Raw genomic sequence first — 25,518 nt, 5'->3', positions numbered from 1 at the left:
AAGCCTTATAATCTTAAATCTAGCCAAAAAGTCTGTTATGAAATTGATATACTATCCAAGAGCAGATTCCGTTCGATTATTCATCTTTGTTTAAGAGAATGGTGATATGTATCTTTAAAACATGGAGTCTTACCAAGTGCAATGGTCTTATTAATAATCTAACAGAATCTGCTCTTGCTTAGTGGATAAATTGAAAAAAGATAGATGATTTTTGCAGTAAGAAGTGATGCGTTTGTTGCAAAGGGGTAAAAACCATCTAAATTGTCAGATTTGAGGCTAGATAGTTTGTCATATTGCCTTGTGGCTATTGATCTGACTTCACCTGAAAGCTCGTATTCCGGTTTTGAGTTTCTGTTTCAGCAACAACTTTTCTGCACCGTTTTGCAAACAGAAACACAGACGAAGAGAAATGTAAGTAACCCTCAGAGCTGCCTGTAGTGCGCGGTGGAGGTCACAGCTTGGACTCAGGCATGCATACGTGAACGCACACGCACACACAACAAAAGATTGGGTGTAATCCTCTAAAGTGAGACTTCCCTGATGGCCTCAACACTTGACAGTGATGCCCTCAAGTCTCAGAGAAAACTGTGTAACTGGAGAACAATTGCTTCTGTCTGTCTTGAGTAACCAGATCACCGTGCTGTCCTCCCTGCCCACAGGCACACTCACTCCCAATCACCACCACACACACACAGATCTTCTTTCTGGAAGAAGCACACAGGCGGACAGATAACCCCGGGACGGAGTCTCACACACACAGAGACCAGGTTTGTGAGTCTGAGGCATACTGTGGTGTGTGTGGGTGGCTGGGTGTCTGTGTGTAAGCAGAGGAGGGCACGTTCTCCTTCAGTCACTGCTGCTGTGCAGCGTAGTGGTAGTCAAGGTAAATTGATCTTATTTAGTGGCACATCAACACGTGTAAGGGGGCTTACGCCTCATTACTCTGGCCCCTGATCCTTTCTGCTCACCCATTGATGGATGGCCGGGGCCTGTGAGAGGCGTTACAGGTGGGGGGCAGGTTAAGGAGAGCAAGACGGACATCAGCCCCAACACTTCCTTGTCTTCCTACTTGCACTGTCTTTAGTTTTACTGGAATACCAGTTAGTTTTGCCTGATTGCCAGAGTTCCTCAGTACAGTAGCAGGCATTCAAAATTACCTTTCCTAGTCAAAAACCAGGCGAATGGTAGCAGGATTGCAGCAAAATCCCCTCTAACTTCCATCCAGTGGCCTACTCCTGGGGGTATATATTTTTTTACTCTGACTATACCCTTTCACTGAATTACAGGGTCTGACCAGGAGATGACGCTTCTCTTTAGCACTTAATGTCCACAAATCATGACAGAAAGAATACTTTAGATGTTTAAAAATTAATTGTATGGGACTAGCCAAGGACCAATCAAGGAAAGTAGGGACATTTTGAATGGCTACGACTGTATGTGACACTAACGGGCAGAGGTGTGGAGCCATCAAGTCTTCTCTAAGTCATGTATTTGGTCTGCCCAGACACTGAACCAGGTAAGTCCAATCTGCACAATATAATACACTGTGCAGGACTCACCTGGTTCAGTGGCTGGGCAGAACAAATACATGACTTAGAGATGACTTGATGGTTCCTTATCTCCCACCTCTGCTAATGGGATTTAAATTCCTTAGTGAACCAATAAAAATCATGAGCTCCTCAGTCATGGTTTACACTTTTATTCTTGCTTCTTGTTGTTCTTTAGCTGGGCTTTTAAGACAGGACGTTGTTGGCGCTGCGCTTACTGTGCAGTTTGCTATATTTTCATATTCAATTTTCAATTCAAATCAGTTTATGTATATAGCGGCAATTCACAACACATGTCATCTCAAGGCACTTTACAGTTCACCAGATCATACAGTCAGATTGATTCCAAGCTTTCTATCTAAGGAAAACCAGTTGATTGCATTGAATCATTGACTCGAATGTAATCCCTCACACTAAGCATGCTTGTAGCGACAGTGGAGAGGAAAAACTCCCTTTTAACAGGAAAAAACCTCCAGCAGAACCAGGCTCAGTGTGAGCGGTCATCTGCTGAGGCCGACTGGGGTTCAAGGAGACAGAAGCAGATATACAAAAGGCAACTGTAAAAGGCGGCCCCGTCTAGGAAACACACAGCCAGGCAGACGAGCTCCGAGCCAGCTCCCATGTCAGAGGATGAAGAGAGCACATCCAGGCAGTCACAGTCAGAGAAACAGGACTACACTGAATAACAGGCCGATCTCAAACTTCTAGGCGAATCTCGACCATCTAAGGCAGATCTTGAACATTTAAGGCCGATCTAGGACATATTTGGGTTATCTTACGCTGGATGTTCGGTGCTGGGCTAGCTAGATGGGTGGGTGATTGTTTGTTGTTACCAATAAAGTCCTAAAACAAGCCTTGCTAGTTAGAGCAGTGACATAGAAGAGACTGAAAGAAACCCTAGGTCCGGAGAGCAGATTGAGGCATTCCCGACTGTTTCCATGGTGACCGCAATTATAAACTTCTTGGGCAAGACAATCCAAACGCATCTCCGGCTGTTGGCAGTTGGAGGGTCCTCTTGTTCCCATCTACGGTAGCCTCGCCTCTGTCAGTGAGCCCCAGGGCAGCTGTGGCTATAGTGTAGCTCACCACCATCGGCGAGTTTCTCCACCTTTTTGGACAGGACGCCATATCCTGGTCTTGATATGTACAAATGTCCTTTTCTATTTCTGTCAGTTAACCAAAAAAATGGCATAACCAAGACCCTGACTCTGACCTTGAATTTAAGCAGCTGGCTTTAAAGGTTACAGATGATACCTTTTTAGACTTAATTCATGTTTTATCTCAAAGCCTACAAATTTCTTTGCTGGATAAAGGTCAAGATATTCAAACCCTCTGTTTGAATTTGCATGGGTTTTACATCATCTTCTTAACGAAAGCATAGATGATTATGGAAATAATGTCTTGATCACATCCACCCACCTCCTGTATCAAACTAGTCGTTACCATTAAGCGTCGCAGAGGTGGCTCTCCCCAGTTGGTTGAAAGGAAGGTTATCACCAGTCCATCACCTACAGTTCAGACTGTGGCGAGGACCAGAATGGAACCGTGCATGCTTAGGAAGAAGTTCCAAATAGAGGAGCCATTAGATATTTTCACTGTAAGGCAAATGTTCTGGCCTTAACCATCTCCAGCACATGTTGTTCTAAAGTTAATGTACTTTTCTGAATGTTTCCCCTCTCCTGGCCTGGAGGACACAGCGTTCATTTCTTCCCATAAAAAGTCTGGACTGCTGATTTGTCTGACCACAATAAATATTTCCACTGTTTGATGGTCTGCTGTTCATAAACATTTCTTGATTTAGTGCCATCTGAAGGATCATAGTTCCTGTTTGTTTGCCTCAGGCTTGTGGTCTCGATGTTAGATTCTTTTGGCTGTTCATGTAGGTGATATAAATAATAATTATCCTTTTAACTATTTTCTTTTGAAGATTCAAAGATTTTGTACACAACTTTAGATCTATTAATCAAAAATCACCAAGATGATTTTTACCAACTTTTTGAACATAATTTACATTTTTTAACACCTGTCCTGTTTTTTATGCCACTAGTTTTGTTTCCTTCCATAATTTTTTTTATGTGAATTTTGAAGTATCGGATTATAAAAGCTTTAAGGAAACAAGAAAAAGAGAAGCAGGTAAATAAATGTCATTTTTCGGGAGGAACTAAGCTTTTTTCTTTGCTTTTGTTTTCTCAAATAATACCTTTTAATATATAATTTTCTCAAAATTGAGAGTCGTAGTTTCACAAATAGCATTCTTTTTAAAGTGCGTTTCTCTGATCACCTTAAGTCTAATAAAAACGCTGATTCTTGACCAATAAAAAAGGTTTTTGCTAACATCCGACAGACCAATAGAAATGATGTTAAAAATATATATATTTAGTGTGAAAAATGCAATTTGCATTACTCTATCTGAAAAGAGAAATTATAAAAATAAAACACTTGAAAGTATAAAATCAGTATAAAAAATAAATAATAGTATTTTGTAAAAATCTAAGAAATCAGCAACTTTTGTCTCAAACCCTTTTATGGATTAAGAAATGTCATTTTTGGAACCCAATTTTTCAAAATTTTCATTTACTAAATGTCTTTTTTTTCAACAATTACATATCAAATAGACTTCAAATCAGCGGAGGTGTTTTTTTAAAACTTTTTCTAAAAAGAGTAAACAAGCTAATGAAGGGATGGAAACACATTTGTTGAATTATTTCTGATTTAGCAAACATTTATCACACATGACTGATTAGCTTTTTCCTCTGCCGTCATCCTGAAAATCTCACTTCTATGTCTCCAGATAGCACGTAGCATCGCTAATCCTGTTTGAAGTGATAAAGTAACGACAACTCTCCTGACTGCAACGCAATATTTAAAACCTGGCTCCATCGCCGATCTGTGGTCATCACTAGCTTGCTAACTGCTTCCTGTTTATTGCGTAACCTAAACGTGTGCCCACATTACACATCACTGGCTTTATTCGTTTAAATGGATGGAAACGCATCTAATTCACATTTCCTGCTTTTGCACATTTTAACATTTCAATTCAGTTTATTTCTATAACATCAATTCACATCACACATCATCTCAAGGCATTTTATAGTTCAGTACAGTACAGATCATCCAGTCAAATTGATTCAAAGTTTTCTAAGGAAAACCAGTTGATTGCATCGACTCATTGACTAGAATGCAATGCCTCACACTAAGCATGCTTGTAGCGACAGTGGAGAGGAAAAACTCCCTTTTAACAAGAAGAAACCTCCAGCAGAACCAGGCTCAGTGTGAGCGGCCATCTGCTGAGGCTGACTGGGGTTCAAGGAGACAGAAGCAGAGATACAGAAAGTAACAGTAAAATGCCAGGAAACACACAGCCAGGCAGACAAGCTCCGAGCCAGAGGATAAGAAAGAGCACATCTGGCCAGTCGCAGTCAGAGAAACAGGACTACACTGAAAAGCAGGCTGGGAATCACACCCGGAACCTTCTTGCTGCAAGGCAGCAAGAGGGCCCTCCCCCACCTCCTAAAAATAATGCAATAGGAAACAGTGGAGCTCGCTTCAGGTTCTGTTTTCCTGCTCTATTTGGTGACTTTCCTACGTTTAGGAGGCTGGTTTCGCTCCGCAGGCATGAGGTTTTGGTCGAGCATCTTGCTTTTAAGCACGCTGCTTGAAAGCTTGTATGTGGTGAACTTTTAAACCCTTACATTAGCTCTCTGACACTTAATTGTTACCAGCATGCGAACGCGCACTGTAAACATGGCAGCCATGACACACAGCTACCACACACACAGCGTTCAGAGCCTCTCCCTCTTTAGCTCGTGGAGCATTCCTCTCATTCATGGAAGCAAGGCCCTCCTAGTGAAGCGCTTAATTGGCTGCAGATTGCTCTTTAACCTCTGGGTTATACCACACACTCACACACAGGCCGGGCTCACACACACACACACACACACCACACACAAAGGTAGATAGGCACACAAACACACACACTTGGCCGGCTGGTTAAGTCTTAAGGAAAACCAAGAGCGATCTTTACAACTCAGTCAGGAGGTCAAAGGTCAACAGCTTGGTGGCAGACATCCTTTGAGGATCCGTCACTCAAGGCTACGGTTTCACGGTGCTACCACACACACTTGCATATGTTTGGATGTGTGAGTTTTTTGTTTTGAAGAAGCTAACTGGCTGCTGCCTTTCTTTTTAAATGAATACTTTTGTTTTTTAGGCTGGGATTCCCTTTTCTAGCTCTGTGCATTTTACCTACTTGACAGAATCCTGTTATATATTGGATATTATACTCAAACAACAGGTTTTTGTTCATAGGGAAAGTATTAAAAATTCACCTACTGGTCTCACATATCCAGCTTACAAATATTAATATCTGTATATAGATAGATTTTATTGCAGAAATATAGTCCATATTTCAAAAAGGAACACGTAAAAATAAAATAAACAATACAAAATAAAGAGAAAAGAAAATATATAACAACAAAAGAGAAAAAAGAATGTATTATAAAATATTTACAGTCATGATGTAAGACTGTAATAGGCAGGGATGATCTAATGGAAAAATACGACTCTTCAAAACACCATGAATGTTATTCATCGAAAGTACTGTAATACATTCGATACTTGGATTACTGTTACTCCTGCCAACCTCTGTCGCCACTAGGGGCGCTAGACCTCTAACTTCTAGATTTAGCCTCCATCTCCTGTTAAAAGGGAGTTTTTCCTCTCTACTGTCGCTACAAGCATCCTTAGTGTGAGGGATTGCATTCAAGTCAATGTGTCGATGCAATCAACTGGTTTTCCTTAGATAGAAAACTTTGAATCAGTCTGACTGGATGATCTGGTGAACTGCGCTATGGAAATAAATAGAATTGAATTGAATTATTTTTTTTTGTGTCTCTACAGCCCGACAGAAACATGTCTGCCTGACCAGTAGCCTGAGTCGGCTTCATCACTGTGAAAACTAGAGGCCACCTGTGTCCTGACATCTGACATCTTTCGTATCCCAGTTTGAGGTGAGTTCTTATTAGCTTCTGAATAAACAGAGTGGTGCTGGAATAAACCCAGAGCAGGTATTCGGTGTCTTCTACTCCCATACGTCCCTGTAAAGCTGCGTTATGCCAATCGCATTATGAGTGTCAGGGCCGTCCGACGTGCATCGAGGACGTTGAGGCTACAGCAGCCTGAAGTGACTCAAATCTGATTTTTTTTTTTAACCATATGCGACTTCTCTGATCTGATCTGATCTTTTCATGGCTGTCTGAACAACACAGATCCGATTTTTTTCGAATGCAACCCAGGCCGCTTGGCTATGTGGTCCTGAATCTGATACGGATCTGATCTTTTTAAATGCGACCTGTGTTTGAACGGCCAGGTCGCATTCATCCGACCTTAACGCCATTAATACCCGACAGTGGTTGCTATTCTGGGTCTTGCTACGAAGAAGCATCAAGAAAAACAACAACCATGGTGGACGATGATGCGGAGAGCAGTATTTATGTTGAACCATATTAAAACGATTGTGTTTTTATGGTTGGGAAAGATCGTTAGAAGCTCTCCAGCGCTACCATCCGTGTTTACTTCTGTAAACACAGAGTAGGCTGGCCTGTGATGTCATTGCGTCCTCTACTTTTGTAGCACTTTGAGATTTTTTTTAAATGTAAAGTGCAATACAAATAAAATGTATTATTATTATTATTATTATTATTATTACTGCGCATGATGGACACTTGCATTGTATGAATGCAGTTCACACAGGAGATCACATACAAGTCGCATTTACTTGGAAACGTAAATGGCGACGCAAAATAATCGGATTTCACAATTGAGCATCAAGGCCTGCAGTCTTAGAGGTCCTATAGTGTGTTTCAAACAGCAGTGGGAAATTCCTAATACGCTGACACTCCCAGCGCTGTATGTGGAGCTCTGCCGCTCTGAAAAAACACTTTTAATATTTAAAACTAGGGTTATAATCTCAATTAACTTCCTTCGTGGATGATTTTTTAAGAAGTACTTTCTATCTAAAAATATCTTAAAACAACCATCTTTAGTACATAAAGCAAGACTACTCTGTCATTGTACAAAAGAGACTAGAAATGGGCGTCCCAAAGTGCTTCAGACTTCAATATGCGTAAGCATTCGAGATGAGGGTTCGGACAAATGCCTTAAAAGCAGGGGCAGAGCTAGATTGGGGGGCTCGGGTGGCCATGGCCACCCTTAGCCAATCATTGGCCACCCCTACCATTTGTTTCCCTCTAATACAGACAATGGCAGGTCCAATGGAAATGTTTTGAATGTTCCACTCTCAAGTGGAATTTTTCATATATTTGCAATTACTTGACAACAAAAACAGTGGTTAATTATGCTTATCAATATACTAACATTAAAGATGATAAGTACAGAATTCATGCTCTTTTCAGAACTAGATTTTGTTATATGGGGTAAATAGAAAAGTATGTGTCTCTGCAAGTCATCTAGGAGTCTTCAGTGAAATTATATATAAATACCTGTTTTAATAAAAACTTAATAATCAATATATGTAGATATTAGTACTTGCAAATATCAATTTTATGCACAATCATTGTTGATAAAGTAGGTAAGTAATGACAATTTAAAAGATATTCGCCCCAAAACTCAAACCATTATACTATTTATCTAGAAAGCACGGACGTTTAAAGTTGTAGAGAAGTCATATTTAAATGTCAAATCATTCTGGCTTAAACATGTATATAAATTTACTCTTTATCAGACCATATTGACCCAATATTTAGAAAATTTCTATTTAGAAAAAAATCCTTTCTTAAAATTTGTGTTATACGTCAGCCTGAACACCTAAATTCGGCCAATCAGAAATCGACGCTCATCTGTCAATCACATTTTTTCGGTCATAGCATCTTGATTCATGTGTCGCAGCTAATATATATTCCTGTTCCTGTTGCAATAGTGTAGATTGACCCTGAGGTTCTGGTTATCCACTTTCTGAAACCCCTCAGTGTCCAATGGTTATTGCCTGGCCACCATTATAAAAATATTCTGGCTACGCCTCTGCTCATTCTGAACGCAGCTTTAAAGCGCTAGAGTTGAATTTCTACATGACTCACCCTGTTCTTCCAAAAGCCGTAAAATCACGCTCCCCTAAAAACCATAAAAAAGTATAAAAAGACGTAGCGCTCATGTGTTCGTACTTACAGCAGAATGACAAGCGAATGAGCATTTCTAAATCTCTGCAGTAGTTCTAGAAGAAAAAAAAGTTTTATTTTCATTCAAATCTTAAAAAATATAAACGTTGTTTATCCTTTTTTAATGTCCAATACAATAGAAGAAAAGCGGGCACGCATCAGTAATGGCAACATGTCCTCTCACTGTACAGCCCCATGAATGATTAAGCCACTGTAGCAATGAGAGCAGATCATATTACAGACGCCATTTTGTTTGCTCCCCCTGCTACCTTTCATATCTCCAGCAGTTGTTTACCATATTTACTCTAAACAGGACGGCCGTGGAGTGAGTGTGTGTGTGTGTGTGTGTGTGCAGATAGAGACAGAGCGGTGAGAGTTTGCAGGCGGGGTGGCTTGCTCGGAGTTAATGCCACAAATTGTTGTTAGATGCAGGTCTCCCTCTGCCATGCGTTTTGGACAGGAAGAAAACGTGATTGGCTTTGTTCAATCTTCCTGGCAGCCGACACCAGCTGACATCTGTTCCCTCCTAACCACTCAGACTTATCTCCATCAGGGAACACACACAAACACGCACACACTCACAAGCAGCGTTACATAAAACAGCCACATGCACACACTGATTCATGCACTCATGCAAACAACCATTCTTGTGCCTTTTGAGGAAAAAAATATCAAAGCAGGGTGTCCGTGGAAGATTTTCTAGCTTCCTTTTTTTGCAAACATTCGCTCATTTAGCCGGTAATGAAGAGTTCAGTGCGTGACAGTCGTATGGAGGCAGAGGGGGTATAAAGAAAGAAGCTCTTCGCTGTTTTCAGAAAACTGTGCAAAAGGAAAATAATCATTATTAGTTAAAAGAAAAAACACACAGAAAAGAGAAAACCTGATCTGATGTGATTGTGGCAAAGCTCTACATCTTATTGAAGTTCATTTATATCATCTGTGAAATTGGAGATTTGCGACATATTTTGTTTTTTTTTAACGTTCTTAAAGGTGTCGTCACCATGAAATCTGATTTTGCTCAAGTAAAAACTTGTTGTTGTTAATTGTTTATTTCAGTTAAAACCTGCTGGAAATTTCAGAGATTTTCCAGAAGACAGGGACTTGATGCCTTCCTTGCTATCACCATTCTAATATTAGCCTGCCTCGCTATCACCATGCTAATATTAGCCTGCCTTTCTATCACCATGCTAACATTAGCTTTCCTTGCTATCACCATTCTAATATTAGCCTGCCTTGCTATTACCATGCTAACATTAGCCTGCCTCGCTATCACCATGCTAATATTAGCCTGCCTTTCTATCACCATGCTAACATTAGCTTTCCTTGCTATCACCATTCTAATATTAGCCTGCCTCGCTATCACCATGCTAAAATTAGCCTTCCTTGCTTTCCCATTCTAATATTAGCCTGCCTTTCTATCACCATGCTAACATTAGCTGTCCTTGCTATCATCATTCTAATATTAGCCTGCCTTTCTATAACCATGCTAACATTAGCTTTCCTTGCTATTTTCACTCTCTTCTCCATTCCACCAAGCAGAGACCCGCCTGCAGGCAGTTAAGGGTTTTACTAGTGTAAAAGAGACCAGGAAGATGGGAGGTAAACCAAATATGGTTAACTGCTAATGTTGCTAACATGGATGCTTATCCAGTAGAGAAAAAAAGGGTTATAGGAAGTGGTCGAAGTGCTCTATTTATTTATTTATTTTTAACGGTTTGACAGGTACTTTAAGACCATTTCAGAAGGAGTGTTCATGGAAAATACCATAATATAATTCCTTTAAGTAAATAGCAATTAGCAAAAATACAAGTGTGACCAATGTTGTGTTCAAATGTCTGTCTTAACCCTAAATCCTTCAAATACTACATAGAGCGGGGACTATATAGTGGACTTTATTGTGAACTCAGTTAACTGACCGTTTCGTACAAATGATCACTACTCTTCGCTCCCCGTTGGTCACGTGACTCCGCCTCCCCACAGGGTGCATGCGCCATCTTTGTTATTTGTCACCACTTTGACAACAAACCTCATAATGCTATACATTCTTACACAGTCTAAAACTAATTTTCTTTGAAAAATTAGGATTAAACAGAAACATCTGTTTAAATTTGATTAACTATAAGTCCTCCCAGCCATTAATTGCTGAACTTGTGCCCTCCTGCTCTCATTTTGTTAGCAAAGGTTAGCTTAACCTATGTTTTCCCTCATTTTGATTCTTTTTGGTGCGTTTTAATCTGAAAAACATAACACAGACAATAATATTTATAGATTTCGGAACCATGTTTTTCTTCTAAGTAATATTAAACCTGGTATTCTGCACCACTCTGACGTTCTGTGAATGTTTTTTTTTTTTGTAAAATAAATCATTAAAAGGTTAAAGATAAAAAGGTTAAAGCTTTGAGTTTAAAAGAACCCCAAATAAGGTGGATGGTGAGGAACGAAGGACAGAGAAGCCTTCGCTCTGAGGGGCCGTTTGAAAAGAGCCCCTCTGCTCTGGGGTCCTTGGAGATGAACGTGACACGTCCAAATTTGGTGTTTTTGTTGCGCTTACCAGAAAACACCAGATGAATCCTCACCGAGCCATGTGTAGCGGTTTGTGTATGCATGAGCGTGTGGAGTGAGGTGATGTGCGAGCATGCTCGAGTGTGTGTATCTGGGTACGTGTGTGTGAGCAGGTGGCCGGCATATTTGAAGATGACAGTAGGGGTCTGACCCATGCCAGGCTCAATAAAGCAGCTTTGTGATGGAGCTTATGTGACACACCATCCCAAGGGCTCCGGGGTCCAACCCCCACCGCCAACACACCCCACCTTTCACACACATGTGCACAGCATACACACACTGCCGCATTTCCCAAGTGGTGCTCTCTGTCAGATTGTGAAGGCTGCACTCTGATTGCTGAGGGTTTGTGTGAGGTCTGTGTGCGGTCTGGTGACGACACACTCCACAAAGCATTAGCGCTAACGCTATTGATCCGGGTCATCTACCGACTCTGTGAAAAACTCAGATTCCCAGTTCTAACCAGCTTCTCAGCGGGCTGGAAGAGCTGCTGCCTTTGTGAAGGTTTCGATCAAATTAGGGGAGAGTTTCAGGTGGTACGACCAGACCGCGCAGGCAGGAGGAAATCAAAGAAACAGGAAACCAACTGACCTGCAGAATTCAGTTTATTTCTATAACGCCAATTCACAACACAGCTCATCTCAAGGCCCTCGAAGGCTCTCAAAGCAAATTAACCTAACAGTCATGATTTGGGACTGTGGGTGGAAGCCGGAGTACCCAAAGAGAACCCATGCATGCTCAGGGAGAACATGCAAACTCCATGCAGAAACACCCCGGGCCGGGAATCAAACCCAGAACCTTGCTGTAAGGCGGCAGTGCTACCCACTGTGCCTCTGAGCAGCCTAGTTTGCCAGATCATCCAGTGAAATTGTTTCAAAGTTTTCTAAGGAAAACCAGTTGATTTCATTGACTCGAAGGCAATCCCTCACACTAAGCATACTTGTAGCGACAGTGGAGAGGAAAAACTCCCTTTTAACAGGAAGAAACCTCCAGGAGAACCAGGCTCAGTATAAAGGTTTAAAATGAACTGTATTTATTAAATAAAACAGATACCCATCTATAACTATTAGCTCTAATATTTCATTGTGATTTATGTCGTAAACAAAGGCAAAGAAAAGACTGAAAACGACCCTTATCAGGGTTCAAACTGCAAAAAATATAAACCTAATTGCATTTTCTCTTTAAAATACGAAAAAACAATTGCATTGTCTCATTTCAAGTGCATATTATCTAATTATTTTATTTTAAGAGTAAAAAATACTCATTTAATTGGCAAATCTTCTTATATACTTACTCAAATTAAGGGTATACACTTAATTTAAGAATTTTTTACTTATTTCTAGATCGTTTTAGCAGTGCAGGCTCTGCTCATCCTACAGAATCAGCAGAAGCGCTGTGGACCGCCGCCGCAGCGGTTCTGAGGATGCCGTGAAATGGGCGGCGCCCACCCCAGCGGTGTCACAGTGAAAGAAAGTGACTTTCTTCCATGTTGGTCAACGAGCGCCATGCGGCGGTTGAACCCTTAACGTTTCTGTGTTCCAAACAAAGCAGCTTAGTTTTTCTGCTGACTGGAAACATTTCAGCTGCTTTCATAATGCTGGAAAAGTTTGGGATCGGCGTTCTCTGCTTTATTTACGCATGTGTTCTGACCTCATCGTGAAAAAACTTTCACTGTTAGATGAAAAGGAACATCTGGGCGGATACTTTGCCTTAGCTTCTATGGACAGTGCTACAGACAGATGGAGGTTTTTTCCTGTTTTCCTCTTTGTTTCTCCCTTTCCCCTCCTTGCCATATTGCCAGTCTTTGGCTGCATCTCACTCTGCAGGGGTGCAAAACCAGCCTTAAGCTTTCAAATTTCACCTCAGAACGCAGATACAGTTTATCTTTAGGCTTCATTTTAACAGAAATTTCCTGAAATAATCAGATCCACAATCAAGTGGAATGGACAATAAAACGTATGAGTTTATTCTGAAAAGAAAATGATTTGGAAAATCATTGTTTTATCAACATGATGGCTGCTGCCTTCAACACCTTTGTTTATAGATGTTCGAGCTCTGCCTATTTTTCAGTGTAGTCCTGTTTCTCTGACTGTGACTGTCTGGATGTGCTCCCTTTAAATGCTTTTAATTTATTTGTATGTTTAATCTTTAATCTCAGAATCCTGACTTTCACCTCAGATATTAAAGTCGGAGTTTTGACTTTTTCTCCACATTTAACTTAAATACAGATTAAAATCTGCAAATTTTTTAATTTTTTTCCAGTAGCCCTAATCCTATGATGACGTTTGTCTGTAGATGCAAAGACAAACTTTACATATAGAGCAAATAAATCCAGTTTTGTTTTTCAAATCTATTTCATTATTTTAATTAAGACCTGATCAATTAAATACAATTTATTTCATTTCTATAGCGCCAATTCACAACACCTGTCATCTCAAAGCACTTTACAGTTCAACAAAATAATCTAGTCAGATTGATTCAAAGTTTTTTATCTAAAGAAAACCAGTTGATTGCATCGACTCATTGACTCTTCAGCAATCCCTCACACCAAGCATGCTTGTAGCAACAGTCGAGAGAAAAAACTCCCTTTTAACAGGAAGAAACCTCCATCAGAACCAGGCTCAGTGTGAGCGGCCATCTGCTGAGGCCGACTGGGGTTCAAGGAGAAAGTGACGTAAACATTAATAATCACAGATAAAAAAACACCAAATTTCGCCATTTATACGAAACATGCTGCAGATGAATACTGTTGTCATAGCAACTGCTGTAACAGAACTGGTTTGGTACCAGAAACTTTATTAGAGGTGAATTAATAAAAGCAGGAAGTGATAAAAAAACTAGAATGAAACAAACTGCATATGAAGTGAATATTTTTTCTGGGTTTTTTTTGTGTTTTTTTTTGCTACCAAACAAACAGCCGTTAGCACAGTGGGATTCTGGGTAATTCTCTCGTTTAAAATTTGGCTCTGCATCAAGCAACCTGCGACTGGCCACGTTTGTCATTAAAAGCAAAAATAATAACGATAAAGGCTTAATATGAGAAGCTGTCCCCTCGTCATTTGCTGCACTAATGTAAAAAAAAGGACAAAAAATGAAATTCAGCAAGCTAAGCCTATTAACAAATTTAGCCAGCCCAGGTGTCAGAGCAGACTCAATTGCCACTGTGACCAAATCCTTTTTAGATTCATCCACTGTAATTTTCATTCTCTTATGCGGTGAAATGCTTTTTTCCCCAGCTGTAATTAAGGAAAGCAGGCCGGCAACAGCTCAGTAAGCTGTTAGAGAAAAAAAAAAAAACGAAAGAATAAATCCCACCTTTTTCATACCTATCTATGCTCCCCTTCAAGCATAAAACTCAGGGAAATTATCCTCAGCTTTAAACTTCAAAATTAACATTGAATTCTTAGCTCCAACTGCTGTGAAGAAGTTGTCCCTGGAAGTCAGACGTGGTGAAGAATGAGCTCGGAGCAGGCGAGGAGCACACTGACAGTGAATACAGCCACGAGGCTTAATGGGAAGGCAGGTTAAAGTGGTTTAATCATAGATGGGTTGACAGTAATGCTTTGGGGCAGACACAGCTGATGCTGAGACGGAGAGGAAAAAAGGATGTTACCTGTCAAACAGACAAAAATCCGTCTCACCTCAGAACTTCTGCACCATCTGATGCTCTTTCTAACGTTCGCTCCCTGCTCTGAGCTGCTAGGCGGTTAAAATGCCTCTGAGACGCAGCGGCAAGCAGGAGGTTCTTAAATACGTAAGACCGTGCAATCGTTCTAACACTGAAGGAAATCTAAAGCGGCCATCGATTGACTTGAACTTGAGTTATTAAGTTTACGACTGTATTACTGTTTACGACTGTATTTTATGTCAACGACTCGGCACCTGAATTGGACTTTGAACCTGTTTGATTGGGAAGATTTGATTTATTTTAACCCAAAATCCAAGCTTAACCTGTTAACTGGCCACACCAGAGAAAAAATATATTAACTGCTGCTCTCCAACCTGTGGGAGGGTCAAATCAGTCATTTAGTTCACACAATTAATTTATTTCAGAGGTTTTAAGTAACAAAGGACAAATATTTTGTTAAATTTTGACTATCTATACTTTACTGGTGTAATTGTTTTTTAGATAACTTATTACTTGTTATGATGTTTCAAAGTTCTGCCCCAAAATTGCAGATAACCGAACAGAGAGTCCAGGGAAAAGGTTTAACGGGTTTTATTTGAAGAAGTTAACAGAGGGAGAAGTGTTGCTCTGAACGCAGCTCAACCGGAACTGAAAAGTGAGGCGAAGACACAGCGGTTACTTCAGGCTCAGTGGGGAATTTGACTCGTGAAACTTGGAGAAGAGGTTTTGGTTGCCGACTCACGTTTCCAGAGAAGTTATTGAATCTTTGACTCCTATCTGTGTGCCGTGGTTCCAGTGTCTGTCTGATTCGGTGGAGGGCGGAACAGGTTTGACCCAGAATGCGGTTGATAGTTGGAGAACGGAGATACTGACTGCCAGATTTCCTGTGGGACTTGAATGGGTCGTTGTGGAGAATAATCCCTTTCTCAGTGAAAGCTCAAACGATCTCTTGGGGAAAATGGATCCAAACCTTCTGTTTGAACCCCAGCTCAGTTTGAAGCTCAGTTTATCCTTCCAGGGAGAGAAGGTCCGAGATATCCAGTTAGCAGAATGACTTCCTGCCAAGAGGCAAAGAAAAAACAAAGTTAAACTCAGGTTGACAAAAACTCAGCTTGACTCAGCAAACTCAGCTTGGCTAGAGTACTCTAAACTGGCAAACACTCTGACGTCGAAGTAGTGGCAGTCAGCAGCTTAAGAACACTCTGTTTAACGAGGAAACCATCAGCAGGTGTGTGAGGAGGCGGACCAGAACCAGGCGCCTTCTGGTGGATGAAGGGAGACAAACACAGAAACACAGACACAAAACAGGAGTCCTGACATTACTTCTACTTCTTACATTTTTGAAATAGCCTCGTTAGGTTTGTTTCATTGAAGGTCATTTTAGTTATGGCCTGTTCTTATTTAAAAAAATGAAAACTATCAAAATCAGTTATTACATCCAGACAATTAATTTCTTTGTCATTGGACTCGTTGCTTCCCCAACTTGACACAGTGATATATTTTGGAAAATAAAATAAACAATCATTTATATAAAATTAATGCTTTTATTTTGCACCACTCTAGACCGTCTATGGTCTACGGTTATACGGTAGTAGCCATCAAAATTTTCCCACTTTCCTTGATGGGCCCTTGACTGATCATTGGCTGGTCCTCTACAATTCCTTATTAAACATAAACCTTTATACTAAAATATTGTTTCTTTCATGATTTTTGGACATTAAGCTCTAAAGAGAATCATCATCTCCTGGTCAGACCCTGTAATTCAGTTAAAGGGTGGAGTCAGAGTATAAAAATATGGCGTTTGACTGGGAAGGGCCATTTTGACTGTTTTGATAAAAAAGTTCTTTTGACTTTTTAAAAAAGAGTCTAGAAAGAACTTGAAATTTGAGGCTTCAGACTTGTACTTGACTTGAGAGCTACCTGTCTTTATTGAAGGACTCGACAGTGACTCTGCTTTGCCTCAGTAATCAGTTTCCTTCTGTCAGCTTATGTTGAAATCTTGCTGCAGACACACATGCTGCCACAAGGCGAGCTGGTTTCCCCCCATCAGCTGAACCTTGAAGTCTTGTTCCTGGGATGGAAGAAGGACCTCGTTTTATGAGTTACATTTCAAGATGCTCCACATCTCATCTGATGTAACAATAAACCACTGTCTAAACAAGTGACCATGGTGTCATGCACACGCTGCTGTTCCTTTAAGCTTTCTGGAAAACAAGAGCTGCAAGATACAATCAGCTAAGTGGCTGTGTGTGGTATGTATGCATGCATGCATTACTGATGCAATCATGCATTGTTCTCAGAAGCATATTCAATAACTAAAACACGCTTCATGTAATCGAATACCTGAATCTTAGGTTGGAGGGTAATGTCTAATCTTGTTTTTACATCCTCCATTATTATCTAGCGTGAAATGTGCTCTGTCATTTACTGTGGTTTTCCCCGTTGGCTGGATAGTTATGTTTTATTCTTTGCTGTCGGCGTCATTTCAGGTTTTAACTTTCCGCTTCTTGCTAGTTGATGATTCTGAGGTTCCCAAACTTTTCAGCCATGAACCCCTAGAAATACATGTCTGAATGTAGATGTCACTGTCACTAGAAGTGTTCGATAAAGCTTTTATGAAACAGACAAACCCCCAAAAATAAAAATATTACAGTGGATTGCTCTGAGTTATTATCTCATGGGTGATGGGAGCCAAAGTATCATGACCCCGTCATCAAAACCAGCTCAGCTAATACGACATCCGTTAAATAAACCACCGGAGGAGGAGTTTTGCTTTTACGTAAATAGGTGTCTGGTGTGTTTAAATAGAAAATTATCTTTTTACTCTCTTTTTTTGTTTTTAGTATTATTATTAATTTTGGTCCTCAAGCTCTGTGTCTTTTCTTTTTTTTGTTAAAGGAAAAGTCCGCTCATATTCAGAATTCAAACTTCTGAAAGTACTTTAAATATGAAATCATTACGTACTGTTCAATAAATGACAAGAGTTTTTAATTAAGAGTAATTTTCGTTTTGGGGTGTGCAGCTGGCGCAGCGATTAGTAGACACACCACCCATGTACGGAGGCCTTAGTCCTCGACGCGGCCGACCCGACTTGTGGTCCTTTGCCGCATGTCTCTCACCCTCTCTCATACCCACTTTCCTGTCAGCCTATAGTTGAAAAAACGAGCCACTAGTGCCGCAAAAACTCAAAACAAAAAAATTAAGAGTAATTTTCATGTGAATGTGTTTTACTGGAGGAATCCATGTTTGTCAAAGAACACTACTGCCACCTACTGGTTTGTGACGTCATGGTGCGGTATCGGCTGTTGATCAAGTCCCAGTGCTGTATCTGGTGTTTGTCACAACGCGCTATTTTCCAAGTCATCTTGAAAACATTCTTCTTCTAAATGTTGGCTACATATTACGTGTTTTTTCTCTGGCCAGAAGTTCGATGGTAAATCCTCCCTCTTCAAGTTGGCAATCCAACGATGAACCCGTCTGTGGAGGATCAGGAATCAGAAAGGTGAAATAACTCTTCTTTTTTCCACTTTTATCCGATGTATTCCAACATCTAGCTGCCATGCACGTGGGCATTGTCAGTTTCACTATAGCTCTGGTGAATTTCAATGGTGAAGTCCTCTGGAAATCTTCAATAATTGTTGTTGATTGCAGATGTGTCTAGTAGTTCCCATTGATTTTGCTTGTAAAGCGGGGAGAATGGCACTAGGCTTACCGCACCGTGACGTCACTGCTGGAAGATGGCAGGAGGGAGGTGTTACTAATTATTATCTTTTTACTAATAAGGCAAAATTTATTAAATCACTGCAAACATATTAGTTTTAGGTATAAATAATGATCCATTGATTATTCCTTACTGACTGGACTTTACCTTTAATGTTATTACATGATTTCTTTTTCTTATTTATTTTTTTTTTTTTGTTTGTGTGTTTTGTACGATTTGCCTCTGGTGGGATTAATAAATGGGTCAAATCTAACGTCGTCTAAAACAAGCCCACCCTGGACAGGCTGGTTCTCCATCACTCAGGCAGACAAACACAAACCTGTAGTCGAGGCTCCAATTAAACCTTTTTTCTTATTATGGCTGATGCAGGAGAAAAAAGCAGTTATTTAAAAAAGAAATCAGGAAAAGAACAAGAAAACATAACTGTATATCGTAAATTAATCCCAGCTGAGGTTAAATAAATCTTCAGCAAATGCAAGTGAATCCCCAAGCCCCCACTTCCCTTTTCCCAGTGTAACATAAAACCCTGCCTTTCTTTTTTGATGTTTTTTTTTATTTTTTTATTTTTTTATGCATAAGTAAGTGGGTTTAACGATATATTAACCTCTCTCATGAGATATTTCCTTTAACTTATTTCTCTTTCCTTATTTTTCCTAACGGATTCATTTGCCTTAATGAATCAGTATTCATTAATTTGCAGAATGATGATTGGAGTACTGCTGTGGATAATTTAGCATTTAGATCTTACCTCAGTGAAATGCAACTATTGACCCCTTTTTCTTTACAACACCAGAATTAGATTTGGACCCGTTTTTCCTAAAAATAAAAAAAAACAAACGTGTAAATGTTCCTTTTCCTCCCCTTGTGAGTTTTGTGTGTGAAAAAGTGTGAAGTAACAAGCATTCAGCAGCTTGCGGCACACAGGGACATCTATCCTGTTTGTTCAGGAAAATCAGTGGAGTTGAGCCAGACGCTAAAACTGTTAAAGTATGTGAGACACAGAGGGATGAAGAAAATATTATTGCTGCTACCCTTCATCGAAGACCCGGTGGTTGGAAACACCTGGGCTTCGCTCTCTGACTTTAAAACTTTTAGACGAAATGACTGAAAGGAACAAATGAGCTGAAGTCCTGACTTGATTTGAATCTTCCTGCCTCTATCTGGATTCATGCGACTTAACATTGACTACTGTAAATTAAAGTTCTTTTTGACTAAATTAAAACAAAATCATTTAGCAAAAATACTACAAAAATATATTTAGTTGTATTTAAAATTAAACTTTCAGTTCTATAATTTCATTTCAATCTTAACACTAAGCAGACATGTTCACAAGTCAAGTCTCAAGTCTAGAGTAGGCCTGTTGCAATATTAAATTAATCGCACAATAAATTCTAATGACATGATTAATAAAAATAAGTTCAATAATTTGTGTGCTTGCTTGTTTCTCCTTGTGTTTTCATCTCCTTCACTGAGAAGGTATAGCTTAAAGGTTGCTATTATATCTATGGAATGATCATTATCTCGAACTGGTAAGTGAAAAAAACTTGCTTATGTCACGTAGCGTTGTCACGTAGCGTTGCGTCAGTGCTACATGACTGTTTTACAGCCCCTCTCCCCTTTTTTTTTTACCTCTGCTGTGTGCGGGTAAGACGAGCGGCGATCAGTCAAGTTAGTAAAACACTTAAAAAATAAAATATTGTTCACAAGTCGGAAATCGCGAGTCTCGGTCGAGTCTGAAGTCCCTCAAACGCAAGTCTAAGTCGAGACTGAAGTAATTTAATATGCGACTTAAGTGCGACTCGAGTTCGAGTCACAAACTCGAGTCCCCACCTCTGACACTAAGTCTAGTTGTCATCATAAAGTCAGCGCAAACATGCCCAATTACCAAACCTTCATTAAGGTCGTAGAGAATGAATATGTAAATGTAAAATTATTCTGGCCTAAACATAACAGGCTAACTTCTTTCAACAAAAAATGTGTTTTAAAGCTTTACTTTGATTTAATTCCACATGTTTAAGTCACATGGATTTAATTTGGTGTTTAAAACCATCTCAGTTTACAGGATATGAGGTTTTTTTTGGGAAGGGTTGTTCTATATGAGTGACATGCTGATGGAGTTTTTATTTAACAATAAATGAAAAACAACTAAAATTGTGTTCAAATTACATAAACACATTAATTATTTCTCTGGGTAAGAAAAAATGACCTTACTGGTAGGTAGGAGGGACAGTCTGAAGCCTGGGACTAATAGCTGCTAATAACGGCCATTTAATGGGATGATGACGTCCAAATTAAGACCTCACTCCATCACTGCTCTGTGGTCCGTGCTAGCTAGATAGCTACCTCTATTTCCTAGAGTTACGATTTACATCGCCTGGGTTATTCACTCCAGTCGATTGAAATATGAATAATTCCCTTTTTTTATATTTTAAAAGTTTGCTAAATATTTGAGGTTTTATGTGTGACAGAAAGCTGAACATTCACTCCTGGCATGCAGGTCAGCCTGGCGCTGACATGGAGAACAGTTTTGTTTATAACTTTATTTAACAGGGACAGAGTACAAACTAGATTAGTTATGAAAGAAGAGATGTCTTCTATCAGAGTTATCTACTTCCAGTTTCTAATCTGTTCACTTACTTTACTTAATTATTCAGTACTCTTTGCTCTTGAACCTGTTTTACCTTCAAAGTTACCTTATCCATGAACTCTGGCGCACGTTTAACACGTTTATGAGATTTGCTTCATTCCATTTATCTGCTGCTCGTCCAGAACAAGGTGCTTGTTCTCTGCTGACTGTGGAGGCAATGGGAGAACAGTGAACTGGTGTTCTAGAGACCTGGCAGAGACAGCTTGGTTGGGTGTGTGATTTGAAGGAATTAATGATATTAAAGGAAACATATTTTGCGTAAAACAGGAAAATGGGGAAATTTAATGGGCAATTTAACGGGAGGATCCAGCCGAGCACAAAGGGAAGCGGGAACGGGACCGACAGTGATGCTGGGGTAGAGTATGGGACCCATCTACAGCCACCCTGGGTTCAAGTCTCAACCTGTGCAGCTTTGTTGCTTTTCCTGTCAGACCACTTCAAAATAAAAGGCTAAAAAAGAGACTCACTGAGAGCAGCAAACAAACCAGAGGAGCTAAATAAAGAAAAGGTGGAACAGCTGAGCTGGAGGGAAGAGAGGGCAGCTGAGGGAGGGACACTAATCAACAAATATCCCAAAAAACAAAACAACATAAAAAAAGAATCTGAAAAACTAATGAGATAATCTGGTACTAGTTAGATAAAAAATATAAAAAAACAACGAAATGTTGAAAAAACAAAAACCCAAACATGGAGAATGTTTGAACATTAAAGGTTTAAGAAACATTCGAATTGGTAAATCAGTTTGTGAGTTAAATTTAAAATAATTAAACTAGCTTAGCGTAATGTTCAGACTCATTGATGTTGAATAATGTCGGTGAAGGTTCCATATTTGCTGGACTTTGGGCTCTGTGACGCCATCTTCCCATCCAACTCAGGCAGAACACAGCAGAACACTTTTTGATAAAAGCTCCATTTATTGCCTCATCTTCCTCTTTTTTCCTTCCCCATGCCGCCTCCATAAACAATGAAAAGTTAATGAAGATGTAACCTAATGATGTAATGAATATGGCATAGTCCAAGGTCAACACGGGCTGCAGTCTGGGGGCCTGCAGGCCTGGGCAGGTGATCGCCCTTCCTTTATTCGCTCTCCTTCACAACCACAGAAACACTGAAACTGTTTGTAGGTCCAAATGATGAGTGTCAGCTGAGAAAGCAAAACTTTGGTACATTTTAACACCAGCTTTCTACTATGTGTGTATTTTGGGGGGTGATGCGCACCGGCAGCGGGGTTAGAAGGGCTTCAAGTTCAGTTCTGCAGGTTGTAAGAGGATGCTTCTTTCTATTTTGCAGCTTTGCAATTTTTTATTTTTTTTGCATTTCTATCTGTGAGAGTCAGGACAGCCACTTGTTCTGATGATGGAGCCGCTGATTAAAAATTGAAAGGCCTTGACAGAGAGGGGATTTTGGTGGATTCAGGTACGATCGATGGGCCTCTGGTGAGCGGCCACTCTCTCTGCTCACTGGTCTGGAGAGCATTCCAGACCGGCTCTACATCTCGGTGCGTCTGCAGTTTCAACTTTTCCTTCCTGTTATTGTATCTTGAGCTTTATTAAGTTAAGGTTAACTTTTGTATAATTAGCTGAAACATAAAAAGGTGACGCCACAACAAAAATGTGTAAAGTGGGAAAAAAGAACCCAGCAGTTCTTACCTTGCAGCTTCACCTGCAGACAGGTATGCTCTCTGTTTGCTCTGCCAGATTAAGGGAGAGTCTACAGATCGCTTTATACTAATGGTTTGAAGATGTTTCGCTTCCCATCCAGGAAGCTTTGTCAGTTCAAAATGTCAACATCGTGAGCTATGAACTTTTAAAACCTGCGGTTTCGTCGTACAATGTGAGCTGTAGCTGTGTGCAACGCCACACAGTGTAGGCCCGGCTTAAGGCACTGGATGCTTTTCTAAACACGTTTGGTCTGAATTCTCCATTAGAATAGGCATTGATCTACAGACTGAATTTCTTCTTTTTGTTTATTAATTCAATTCATAGTTTTCTATCTAAGGAAAACCAGTTGATTGCATCGACTCATTGACTCTTCAGCAATCCCTCACACTAAGCATGCTTGTAGCGACAGTGGAGAGGAAAAACTCCCTTTTAACAGGAAGAAACCTCCAGTAGAACCAGGTTCAGTGTGAGCGGCCATCTGCTGAGGCCGACTGGGGTTCAAGGAGACAGAAGCTTTACAAACCTGCACTAATTTTTCCTGTTCCACCACAGAGAGACGCTTTGATCAAAGAAATTTAATCGTCATCGTTTTTCAGTTTGGAAACGTAACAAAACAAAACAATGCACCCCCGTCATCCACTAACATTAACACACAGATGAGATCATAAAGAGCGGGATCTTCCTCCACCTCTAGCCTCTCACATCTCCACCTCGAATTGACCTGATCCGTTTTTAAAAGAGACTCTCGCCATAATCAAAAACAATAACCGCTCAGAGTATAACCCAAAATAACACCCTCCCCTACTTACGCCCCCTACCCCCGCCTTGAAGTATGAAATAATATTCTGTGTGTGGGCCCGGCCCGAGCGCTGAGAACGCAAACATTTCACAATAAAGTTGTTTAAAGAAAAGGCCTTGGCATAGATGGCCGGGAGATAGAGGACATGCTGCGTTAATTACAAGCCCCCGTTAAAATAAACTGCCGTTATAAAATATGACTCTCTCCCTCGCCTATTCTTGGGGATTTGAACCTATAAAATATCAGCGAGGTGTGCACCTCAGATGTGCTGTTTAGAGACCAAACACAGCAGCTGCAGCGGCGGCTCTCTGCTTGGAGATTGAGAGGAAAGAAAAAATATATATATAAACCCAAGACAGACAAAGAGGGAGAATGAGGGGAATCAGGCCATGATCAGCGAAAAACACAACAGAGCTGTACGATCAACAAAGAAAGGAGTGTTTATTCTGCATTTAAAGACTCAGGAATCCGTCTCCCTGCCACTGCTCCACGCTCACTCAAAGGGAAAATAGCCTAGTTAAGCGGCAGGTTTATTATTCTTCAAAGCCGGGTCTGAAAAGTAATATGCTTTAAAGGCACCGTAAATGCACTGGTGTGCGCCTCCCGCCTGGATGCGTTTCAGCCTTTCCCTTCCCAAGCACCATGCCTGTGTGTGTGAAAGAGACTTAGGTTATGTTGCAAAAAGAGAAGCAGAGAGTTGGATTATTTTTCCTGAAGTGTGGACTTAAGTTTCTGCTCTCTGTTCTGCTGCTGGGTGGCCCATTTGGCTTTATCCGTGTTAACATAAGAATGGAGGGGCGGCCGAGAGAGGAGGGAGGGGCCCGGGTGGCTGGTTTAAATTATTCTTCGCCTCCGCCGCTGCATAGCAGGAGCTGTTGTTATCCACTTAGAACATCAGACGATTTGTTCCTTCTCTAAACCCCGTGGGCATCCTTATTCGGGACCCTGGATACGTTACCCTGTAACGCTCGTCCTGGCTCAGCCGTACGTCAAGCTTGTCATCGAATTCAAGACAAAAAAAAAACAACTAAATCTAACAGGATGTCTTTGGCTGCAAGTAAACAAATCCTCCACTTTTCAATCCTTTTATGTAAATAAATAAAAAAAAGTGTCCAATGAATTCCTGCTTTCCAAAGACAAATCTAAATGTTAAAAAGTGAGCCATGCTGCCTGAAATCTAAGCTGGGTGACGAGGGCTGTGACGCTCGCAGGCCCAGATGAGGAATGCAGTTATGAGGAGATGTTTGTATACATTCAGCTTGTGCCTTGGAAAGCGGCGTTGGTGGTGGAGCACAGCTTAAAGACATCTGGATGCGATGAAATGCCATTTGTCTAAACAATAAAGAATTTAACCAAAGCCACCCAACGTGCGCCGTGCTTATAGGCGAGCTTGTGCAACAGCCTTTATAGAGATGGAAATTGACAAATATTTTATTGTGACATTCTCCTGATTTTTTTTTTTCTCCCTGTCTTTTAGCAGTAAACAAAGGGGGGAAAATTGCCTAATAACAAGACCAACATAAGAACATACGGTAAAAAAGCTATTAGCGAAAGAGAAAGTTCCAAAAAAAAAAAAAAAAATCCACTGGACTTTGTTTCCAAGTTTAAAGACATTTCACTTCCCACCCAGGAGGCTTTTTCAATTTAAAATGTCAGAAATAGGGTTGAGTTTGAGGCTGAATAGCAGCACTGGAAAAAATAGAAATCTAGATAAGTCATTTTTTTGCTAAAATAAGTGCATTTGTTCTTGAATTAAGGAGATAAAAGAGATTTTTTGCCAATGG

At 40.3% G+C, this 25,518-nt stretch overlaps 1 protein-coding gene across 3 annotated transcripts in view; it reads left to right on the top strand.

The window, feature by feature from the left end:
* The window catches only part of LOC107086799 (zinc finger protein 536-like), a 291,793-nt gene that overhangs the window by 80,603 nt on the left and 185,672 nt on the right, over positions 1–25,518 (top strand). For 2 of the 3 annotated variants that reach the window (XM_015377994.1, XM_015377995.1), the window contains exon 4: positions 6,447–6,556. The gene's annotated coding sequence lies outside the window, so the exon portion shown is untranslated. Of the gene's footprint in view, positions 1–706; positions 768–6,446; positions 6,557–25,518 lie in introns of those variants that run through there. The other variant, XM_015377996.1, reaches the window with a different exon arrangement.

Source organism: Cyprinodon variegatus, unplaced genomic scaffold (genome assembly GCF_000732505.1).
Source record: "Cyprinodon variegatus isolate N-32 unplaced genomic scaffold, C_variegatus-1.0 Scaffold162, whole genome shotgun sequence".
NCBI lineage: Eukaryota > Metazoa > Chordata > Actinopteri > Cyprinodontiformes > Cyprinodontidae > Cyprinodon > Cyprinodon variegatus.
This window is presented reverse-complemented; position numbering and strand designations above follow the sequence as displayed.